General features: G+C 33.5%; 1 non-coding gene across 1 annotated transcript; it reads right to left on the reverse strand.

Moving 5' to 3' along the window:
- Window positions 1-9,806: 9,806 nt before the first annotated feature.
- LOC128294838 (small nucleolar RNA R71) lies at window positions 9,807-9,913 on the reverse strand. The gene has a single exon (XR_008285145.1). It is a non-coding gene; the product is annotated as a small nucleolar RNA R71 (small nucleolar RNA).
- Window positions 9,914-11,266: the final 1,353 nt, after the last annotated feature.

Raw genomic sequence — 11,266 nt, forward strand, 5'->3', positions numbered from 1 at the left:
TTGTTGTAAATTTTGGTGTTTTGTGTAGAGGTATCAATAATCGGGTATTTAGTATCAATACCTCCAAATTATTTTGTATGTGCTGGAAGTCAGTAGCTCAATTTGGTATTGATACCAAATCTCGAGTATCGATACTCGGGGAGAAAATATAGATACTTTTGATATTGTATCAATAAAATGTTGGCTTAAAATTTTGCAAAGAAGCAAAATGCTAAAATGATATCGATTTTCTAAACGGTATCAATACCTCTTATGAAAAATATTGATACCATCGAATGAGTATGGATACCTACGTGATCCTTCGAAAATTTTTGTTAAGTGGTCTTTAAACATGCTTCTAACTTGTTATAAGGTTGATTAATGTATGTTTAATATATTTTAACCTCGTCTAGGATAAATTAGACTTATACATCCTGTTTTTACTTGATTATGATGATAATTACATGACGACAAGATGTATTATTGCTTTGTTGTTGATGAGACAGTGGTGTAGCATCTTGTTACTCGGGCTTGGTGATCGGGTCGAGTATAGGGTGTTACTGTTACAGTCACAGCTTGTGTGAGTATTTTCCTGAGTTTTCGACTTTAGTTCATTTGGTTCATCCAGTGATAAATGTGTAAAATGAAAATGATATACGGAGTTGTTATATGAAAGTAGATATTGAATGGATGAACTTGACTTGTTACATTGAAATGTATAGTGTTATGTATATGAACATGAAATGGATGATTTGAACTACATTTGTTAATGATGAATGGCATATGACATGATATGGTTATAAGTTTCACATAGACATGTGAACTTACTAACTTGTGAGATTTATGGTGTATATAGGAATTGGGTGAACTCATGAGCTTGATAATAAAATTATGCATGAATTGTATAAATTGATTCCTATTCGGTAAGTTTACATTTAAGTTTTATACACACTTACTAAGCATTAGTTGCTTACGTCATATATATTCTTTCTTTGTAGATCATTAGAAAACTCAATTGGTTGGAGATTCAAGTTGGAGCACACACACTATCCATTTTTCAAATCAATATTTAAGCACGAAAATAGTTTTGCATATTATATTAACCCTGATATTACCCTAGTTATATCCCTTATCTCACCACCTTATATCCACTTCTCTCGCCTTCATTTTTTCTCCATTTACTAAGATACAATATAGTATTCATGAGTACAATCATCGTAGCAAGTTTTTTGTGCAAAAATGAGTGTTTCTTTCTTTTTTCTATTTTTGATTGTTATTTCCTTTTCTTTTCTACTCACTTTGTTTTTATTTTTTCAAGATTCTTGCTTGACTTTGGGCTTGACAAAGTTTTTTTTTCTACACTTTAATTGTTCTTTCATTCACGTACAACTTTGCAACAATCTTATACTCACTATACTATACTATCCCATAGTTTTCTCTCTCAATTATTTTGAAACCACCGTGATGTATCTACCTAACCCTTAATATTAATTTCCCGATGTCTAAGTTTGTTCTGGGACCAAAAAGGAAAAAGATCAATAAAAGTATGCATTAGGCTCATGATTTCATTTGAGGTTTATCAAGAAAATAGAATTAGAATAAAAAATTAGGTACTAGGGAATTTACATATAGGGACGACTTTTTTACCTAAAAAAGTAGGTCATCCCTAAGTGTCTCAATTTGTGGAATTAATTAAGGCTCCATTTGTTTCAACATAAAAGCTTTTACGAAAAATGTTTTTAGCCTTTTTCGATGTTTGTTTCATGTAAAATAGGATGACCGACTTAAAATTTTTTCCAATCAACATAAAATTACCCGCTTAATCCTGTAAAATGTCTTACCAATTTTTTTTTCCTTAAGGCATTTTCCAAACTGATGAGGCTATGTTTACTGCAACACCCCCATACCCGACTTGAACATCGAGTCAAAGCATCAGGATGTTACATTCTCTACTACATTTATCACTTATCAATTTCTTTTATAAACTTTCATAAAACTTCAATTTAGTCTCTTTTTGTCATAAAAATTCAATAGTCACTAATTAATCATATTAAATCAATTTTCTTTCTTCTTGCACTTTAATAACATAATTTATCTCAATATCTTGTTTAACATATTAAATTTCTATGTATTTCACTTATATTATTTTATCCACATATTTCATCAAGTTTAACAATTTAGTCTTTGTCATCATAAAATTTAATATTTTTCCACGATTTCACTTTTATAATATTTTATGCATATTTTATCATCTCATAACACATTCATGAAATTGTTATCGAATTTCCTTATTCACATATTAAATTGTATCACACTTAAACTTTTGTACAATTTTCAATTTAGTCTCTATTGGCATTTAATTTATTTTTCACCATATAAGCACTTTAATAAAATAATTCATTATAATATCTTATTTTACATAACAAATTTTCATGCATATTGCTTCTCTTGTTTCAATTATAAATTTCACAAAATTTACAATTTAATTATTATCATCATGAAGATTTATTATTTACTATAATTTCACCTTAATAACCAAATCCCCATTAACTTTGATTTTTCCATTAAAAGGGGCTCGTACATGTTCTGCAGTACCCCCTGAAAATACTCTGCCGGTATGAAAAGTTCTTAATGTTAGTTGCGAACTCGGTTCTCCAATGTATTGCCCCGCAATAATACCTATAGCTTCTCCCAATTCAACCAGGTCACCATGAGTGGGGCTTCGACCATAACATAATCGACAAATTCAAGATGTACTCCTACAAGTAAAGGGAGTTCGAATAGATATTGGTTGTGTTCGAAAGGCTCTGAATCGATCGACAAGCCCATGCCCAATATCTTGATGTATTTTGTAATCAAATCACTACTTCATTTAAACTCTTTATCATAAATCCCAAATGTATGTTTGTTTCATTAGAACCAACTTTTTTGAAATATTTTCAAGAAATCTACCAAACAATAGAAAATCTTTTACATAAATTCATCCAAATACCAGAAAATATTATTATTTTTTCCAGAACAACAAGTATTTTCCAGAAATCATTTTTGGTGGAAAAAATAGAGCCTAACTAATTTTTATCAATCTAACAACATTTAATTCAAACAAAAATATATGTTGTTTATGCACTTATTTTTCATTTGGTATACTGAACACACTTTCACGTATTTACATTGTAAAAAAGTGAACTAATTAGTCTAATACTAAACAACCTAAAATAAATTACTATCGAACTAAATTTACAATATAAACAAAAAATCCTATTTGCATGCTACTAACCAATCACTTGTATTTCTATAAGATCGAGTACAAACAAGCACACCAAATTAAAAAATAAACTAACTAAAACAATTAAATTAAAAAGTAATATAATTTAAAAATGTAGAATTTTTTTGAAAAATTCTATGTTAACCCCACACTTTATTTGGTACATAATCCGTAATGTGCACTCAAAAGATAGGAGAAGAAGCTACCCGGTTTAAGCGTCAAAGTTCCTCAAATGTAATCTAGTTGTCCTCCTTGTGCTGGTTTAGCTCCGATTTGTAGTGCTGCTTAATTTGTGGGGTTCCTACAAAAAATAAACACAGATATTTTTTTAATAAAAAATAAATAAAGCAAATTAAAAATAAATCATCCAAATTAAAATTATACAGTCCCAAAAATAAAAATAAATAAAATTCCAATAATTCTATTTAGAACCGGATGCCAACCGGTCCTCCAGAATGACCAAGTTATTCCCACAACCCACAAATGTCTCGGTGGCCCTCGTGCCTGTAGATTGGGTTGGGCTGCTTTGGCTCAAGTTGCAAAATTTGACCTCTCCAACTAATGGTTGTTCATGTAAGTATGCATCATCGAAGTCATAGTCGTGGCTGGCTCTTCTCCTTCTTTCTCCTCCTCTCATTCCTTGTACTTGGTGTGCCCATAGAATGGCATGTGTAGGTATTTGTTTGATGGTGGATTAGGTACTGGGATTCTATTCCTCCGGGCATAGTCAATTCCCACTGGGGACATCTCTTGTATCCACCATATTACCCACTCCATGTCGAGCAAATCACTGAGTCCTTGACTCAGTTGACTCTACTCTTTACTCTTTCACTTTAAGGAATGTGGGACATCGTTTTATTTTTCCTACATTGGTTCCACTCGATAATTTTTTTTTGTTGAAGCTCGACGTACTGAGTGTAGATTGAATTGTTGATAAGCTTCTTCGTCGACTTCATGAATTGCTCCGTCGAGGACATCGAAACCTTCGCCATCTTGCCGGGCAAATTACTAGGCCCTTGACTTGAATGGCTTTGTTCTTTACTCTTTCACTTTAGAGATTGTGGGACATCTATTTTATTTTTTCTGTGTTTGTTCCACTTGGTACTTTGTTTTCATTGAAGCTCAGCGTACTAAGTGTAGATTGAATTATCGATAAGGCTCTTCATAAACTTCACGAGTTGCTCCGTCAAGGGCATTAAAACCTTCGCCTTCTTGCACAGGGCAGTCACAAGGTGCAGGAAAAATATCTCGACCTTCTTGCCACTGATGCAAGTAAGAATGGACTGGTAGATCCACTTGCCCACGTGAACCTGTATATGATGCAAAATGGAATAAAGAAGAACAACTCAGATAACATTAACATTAGAGATATTATGGGATAGTGATATGTGAGTACAAATAAACTGTATCCATATTTTGGCAATCGGAAACATGATTGCATGATTAAATGATAAAGGAAAATTTGTGCTTAGTTGGCATTTCGAAATGCCTTTGGTAAGGTATTCAACAATGGAATCCACATCAATACCTCAAAAATAATAAATATCTAAATTATCAAGCACATCCGAGACAAAGTACGACGCATCATAATAATTACACATTTCCTGGAGAGTAACAAGGAAATCTTTCCCCTAACCATTACATGTCAATATTTGACATTCGAGGTTTTACTGTTCTCCCTTACTTTCAAGGACACATAGAATTCATACACCATCGATTTGAACTCCGACTCTTTCGGTGTCAAGCAAAAATCAGTCCAATGCTTAGCAGGAATCAAATCCCAAATATCGTTGCACAAATCAAACGATAGGTCAAACTTGTGTTCTTGAATAAAGGTTTCCTTTTAGATCTCCTATAAGTATTTTTTAACTTCTTGGCTCTGGAATCAGGTGGAATCGAAATCCCCTGATTCTTCCAGTTGTGTGGCACGACGAACTTTTCTAGAGGCCATTTTAATACAATGTATTTAAAATAAAATTTAAAATTGACTAATGCAATGAGATAAAAGAGTGACATTTTAGGAATAATTTTGCATGATTTTTTGTGTTGTCGCGTAATGGAATGGCTAGTAGTGGAGAAGAGAACCACAATGTGCAGTAATGGAAGTGATGGGTAAAGAGAAAGTTGCGAAGATTTGTAAGAAATTGAAAGTAGAGAGGGAGGGGGAAAGGTCTGCTGATGTTTGGAAGGTTAAGGAGGCTGATTACAGTGGGATTTGGGTAAAAATTATGATTGAAACGATGTTTAATTTATCCAAGGGTAAACCAAGTTACACAAAAATTGGGTTAGAAAAGTTTAAACCTGACACCGATGTTGCGACATAAGGTATGGGTGTTGCGACATAAGGTATGGGTGTCACAACACAGGTTTCGAATTTTAAATTTTTCAGTTTCGAAATACCGTGTCGCGAGATTAAGAAGTGGTGTTCGGACACAATTGTAAATTTGAAAATACTGGAGTGTTCAAAATTTAGTGTCGTGACTCGACTCTTGTTTTCCCAATTCGTCTTATTTTTTGGCGTGTCGGTCCCTTCCATTTACTCCTAACTTTAAAATATGTCCCAATTTGCCACGCCTTGGCTTTCTAAGGCCGTATCCTATCGTACTTAAATTACTAATCCTAATTAAAGCTGAAAATACAAAAAGAAAATTTAATTTATACTAATTTACAACACAAATTAAAGATTTCAGTGATTAAATTAGGTGTGGCTACTGGACTCATCCAATAGCCCACGAATTCCCTTCACCGAATTCTTGTTTCATTATTTCTATCCATCCAACATTTTCCATTCCATTCGGGGCCTTTCCATTTGTCACACTCCCTCAACCCATGCATTCCTACACACATTGAACCAGAAGCATACCTTTGATCAGCGTTGTTAGAGGTAATATAAAAAAACTTGCGTAATAATTATCCCCTAGTTTATGTTATAATTCCTTATTTTGGGAATTGTGGGCACATTTGAACACTTTTATTTCGCCATTGATTTTTATAATTAGTTCATTCTTCTTAATATCAATGGTCGATCTAGACGTGGCTAAAAACAACCTACCCAACAGAATGGGAATGCCTTGGTCCTCTTTGAAGGTCCTCTTCGAAGTCAAGGACAAAAAAATTGACAGGGATAATAAAACCCCTCACTTTAACTAATACATTGTCGAGCACACCTATTGGGTGTACTAAATACCTATTGGTTAATTGTAGTGTGATCATCAGATTTTTCAATCCCACCAATCCAAGTTTTAAAAAAGTCAATAAGGGCATCAAATTAATATTGGCCCCTAAATTGTGAAGGGCCTTACTAAATGTTTGTCCCCAATTTCAACAGGAATTGTCAAACTACCCAGATCTTTTAATTTTGAGGGTATTTTTTGAGCGATTATTGCACTAGAGGAGGCATCATTATTAATTTTCTCACCTTTCTTTAATTTCTTATGCCTAGACATTAATTCTTTTAGGTATCTGACATATTTTGGTATCTTAGCTATTAATTCAAGTAGTGGAAAATTAAGATTAATGTATTTAAATAAGTCTAGAAAACTTACGAATTCCTTTAACCTCAATGAAAATGGAATGTTCTTTGACACTGGCTTCGAATGTTGCACAAATTCTGACTCAACTATCGATTCAGCTACTTTCTTTGGTTTTTCCTCAAGTTCAGGTTCATCAAGGGTTTCATTGACCATTTTAACCTTGTCATCCTCCTTTTTCATAGGCGGACTCAAGCTAACTAAAGTCTTACCCAAGCGAAGCGTAGTGGCATTTACGAGTTTTTTTGCTTCCTTTCGTGGTTGCTTTCCTTATTTTTTGGGAGACTCGTACCCATTTGTCTTCTCATTTCATTTAATGTGCTTACAATGTTGTGCATTTATTCTTTTAATTCTGTCACATTAGCATGAGTTTGAGCACATTTGGATTTCAGTTGTTGAATGTCAGATCACATTAATTGCATATCACCTTCGATTTGGTCCAATATTAACCACAACTCACGTGATCATTGCTGATGGATCTGTCTTGAGATCTTTGAATATGCAGAGGTTAATACCGATGATCTTTTCAATTTTAAATTGGGTTTTCGATACCTTGATTGCCTCCCCATTTTGGTTTGGGATTGTCTTTCCAACCAAGGTTGTAGATGTTCGAATAGGGATTTCCACCGTTGTTGCCCATATAATTAACTTCTTTTAGTTGGACTTCAAAATATGATACATAGCTTCGAGCGACGTCATTTATGGACGACTTAACAGTAGTCTTTAGATGATGTAGTTTTTCCAAAACTTGTTGATATTTATTGTCCTTATTGACCGCATTAGCCATTAAATACTTCAGATTATACAAGAAACACTCGTTGGGCCACATGTACGAGTTCATAGCCATGTCCTTGATAACTCTTGAAAAAAGTTATATTTCATGCCTTTAGATCTAGCTAATTGCCTGTACTTAGGTACATTTAGTTGCACTATAGGACATTCCATTAGAATTTTTCTTGTTTTAGCATTAGATTAGGAGATTGGATTGTACTTAAATGTTAGTTATTTTTAATTACTTGTGGAAGGGTTGTGTATGGCGGTGGATTGTGAGGTGCAGGATGAGGAACAAGAAGTAAAGGGGTGAAGGTTTGCCAGGGCAAAGGGTTGGACAATTTGTCAACATAATATCGTGGCAATTCCAGGAAGATATCCAATCAGCTCTCAAAGCGTACCGGTTTTAGGCCTATTTAAACTTGTACTAGATATACCTACTTGAAAAAGAGGGAAGGAAATCATGGGCTATTGGATTTACCCTAGGGAAAATGATTGTAAAAGTAGAAGAAAGAAACCATAAAAGGGGGACAAAAAAACAAACTTAGGCAAAAAAAATAAAAGGTAGCGGCTGAGTAGAGACAAAAAGAGGAAGACAAAGGCAGTCCCTATTAGCCACTATAGGACACTGAATCGTTGGAGTGTGGGCTGGATAACTGGAAACTATCTTCCCGAAGTTCTTCCATTATTTATTGATTACTCTTCATGAATTGATTTGATGAAAATGATGTTGAATGATTTTTTGAATTTGAATTTTAATTGCCAACCCATGAACTAAATCTCATAGGGTTGTGACTACTTGAAGACACTCTTATTTTCTCTAATGACAGAAGCGTAGATCAGCTTTAATACACTATTTCATTTGATGGTTTTTATAAAGTTGCATGTTTGCAAACTCTAGACATAGATGGATGTACATCATGTTCATTAAATTAATCTAATTCTGACAAGGTTATGTTAAGAAAGAAATTGAATGATATGAGCAAGTGTTTGATCGAATAGTTGTAACAGCTTCTAGTCATAAAGCAGTGTTCATGCGGAAAGAAAACAAAATAGTGCAGGGTATTGTGTTAAAGGCCTATGGACATATATCACTTAAGGCAAGGTAACTTGAGGTTTTGTTCTCGAAAGAAGCAGACCATTTTAGAACTCTTTTGAACTGTAGATTGTGTATGGTTTTGTCGAAACATTACTATTAGTAAGGGCAGATTCTTAGCAATCCTGACCTTACAAATCAAAAAAGTAGACCTTCTATCCTTTGTCATAGTAGTTTCACCATAGCATTTATAGTTATTCACTTGTTCGTTTGCATATTATTCACAAAATTAGTCTCAAATTTACCATTTCATTCTTACTATTGTCTCGTCATAACATTTTCCATTATTTATCAGTTACACACACTGCACATATCATTATTCCTTCAAATTACCACTGCATTCTTATCATTATTTTTTTCATAACATTAATCGTATACATTATAATAATTTGACCATTTTATACCTAACCGATCCCTGTAGAGACTATCTCACTTATCACTTTATTACTTGATTCGACCAATATACTTGCACAATTCGCATATCATTTCACACATGGTAAGTTTTTGGCGTCGTTGCCGAGGATCGACAATTTGGTGAAATTTCATTTTGTTATTTTCTTTTATTTTCTTAGTTTTAGCTAACTTAGTTGTATTTAATTTCTACAAGTTTACTGTTAGTGTATGAGAAAAGGCATTCTTGTTAATGAAGAGTATCTTTTTGACCCAGATACTCAGAGAACTTTGCGAAGGAGAAGCAAAGAATTACGTAATATGGCTAGAGAAGGGAATGATCATAGTCTAAATAATCATGGTCTCAATGATAATCTAATTGGTTAGGAAGTTGATTCTCCTATTCATCGTGTGATAGATAACTGAGATAGACCAATTTGGGAACATGTTGTTCCAATTTTAGATGATTTCAATCTAGGAATAGTCAGACCACATGTACAAGCTCAACAATTTGAGCTGAAACTGATAATGTTTCAGATGTTGCAAACAATATGACAGTTTGGTGGATTACCCATTAAAGATCCAAGACTACATCTAAGACTTTTTTAGACAACAAGGTGTTCCTAAAAACGCCTTACGGCTTAAAATTTTTCCATATTCTTTGAGAGATCATGCAAGAGCGTGGTTGAGTGCTTTACCGTTAAGAACAGTGGCATCATGGAATGATCTTTACCAGAGATTTTTTCTACAGTATAGTTCGTAAAATATGAATGCCAAGCTTAGAAAGGACATCTCTTCTTTTCGACAATCTGAGGATGAAACACTATATGAAGCTTGGGAACTATTTAAAGAATTACTTCAAAAATGTTCGATGCATGGATTCCAGTACTAGATGCAGATGGAAATATTTTATATTGGTTTGTATTCGCATACGAGGATGGTAGTTGATGCTTTTACCAATGGTACCTTGTTGGATAATCTTATAATGAAGCATATGAGATTTTAGAAAAGGTTACCAACAATGATTATCAATATCCTACCATGAGAGTTGGGATGGGTAATAAAGCTGCGGGTACCATGGATCTTGATACAATCACTTTATTGATAGCCCATGTATCTTCTTTAGCTAATATGATCAAAACAATAAAGAGGCCCACTGTAGTCTAATATGGTCAAAACGATGAAGACCATGTGTTTGATGAATGCCCATCAAGCCAAACATCTGCATACTACATGGGTAATTTTAACTGGAATAATAACCCCTATTCCAACACCTACAATCTAGGGTGGAAGCAATATCCAAACTTTAGTTGGAACAATTAAGATGCAGGGAATTTAAACAATGTTGCGAGACAAAATGCTAATAATACATTGCCTGGTTATAATCATACTATATCAAGGCAAAATGTTCAACAGGATCAAGCATCATCCTCTATGTAACAGCCCGATTCTGGGCCAAGTCGGAACAGTGGTGTTAGAACCATAAATCTGAGGTCAATAAATTATTTTAATATTATTTTGTGTTATAACATGATTATATGAGTGCATGAAAATTTTGGTAGGTCAATTTTAGCGTTTGTGAGCTTAATTGCGAAAAAGGACTAAATCGTATAAAGGGAAAAAGTTTTGGTTTACTACCCAAATATGTTAAATAGCTAGAGAACCAAAATTGGAGATCTTTAAAGTGCAAATAGGAAATTTGGGGAGTGATGGCAGGCCATAGGGACAAAAGAAAAAATTGAAAAGTCAAAGGTTGGTGGCATTAGGTGACTTATTTGGTAATAAAATAAAACAAAAAAAAAGTTTTCATCTTTTCATCTTTCTTCTTCCACCGAAAATGGAAGCAAACATGGGGGTTTTAAAGCTCCAATTTTCAGCAACTTAAATCCTTTGCTTGTAAGTGAAATTTGTGTTTGTTTTTGTTGATTTTTGTATTTTTGGAACCCTTGTAGCTTAATCTAGCTAATGGGAGGATTATTTTGCAAAATAGTTGAAAGTTTAGGATTTTTCGATGTGAATATTTATGTTGTTTGTTGAATTTTTATTGAAGAATATAAGTCATGGTTGTGTAATAAACAACTTTTGTGAAAGGATTTTCATAAAAACACCTAATATGGACCATTTTGTAAAGTTTGTTAAATGGATGGGAATTGTGTGAAATAATTGGAATTTTGAGTTGCTACAAGAGTAATAAAGGTTAGACTAGGCTTGATTAATGAGGAAATTTGATAAAAA

This window comes from Gossypium arboreum, chromosome 6 (assembly GCF_025698485.1).
Source record: "Gossypium arboreum isolate Shixiya-1 chromosome 6, ASM2569848v2, whole genome shotgun sequence".
Classification (NCBI taxonomy): domain Eukaryota; kingdom Viridiplantae; phylum Streptophyta; class Magnoliopsida; order Malvales; family Malvaceae; genus Gossypium; species Gossypium arboreum.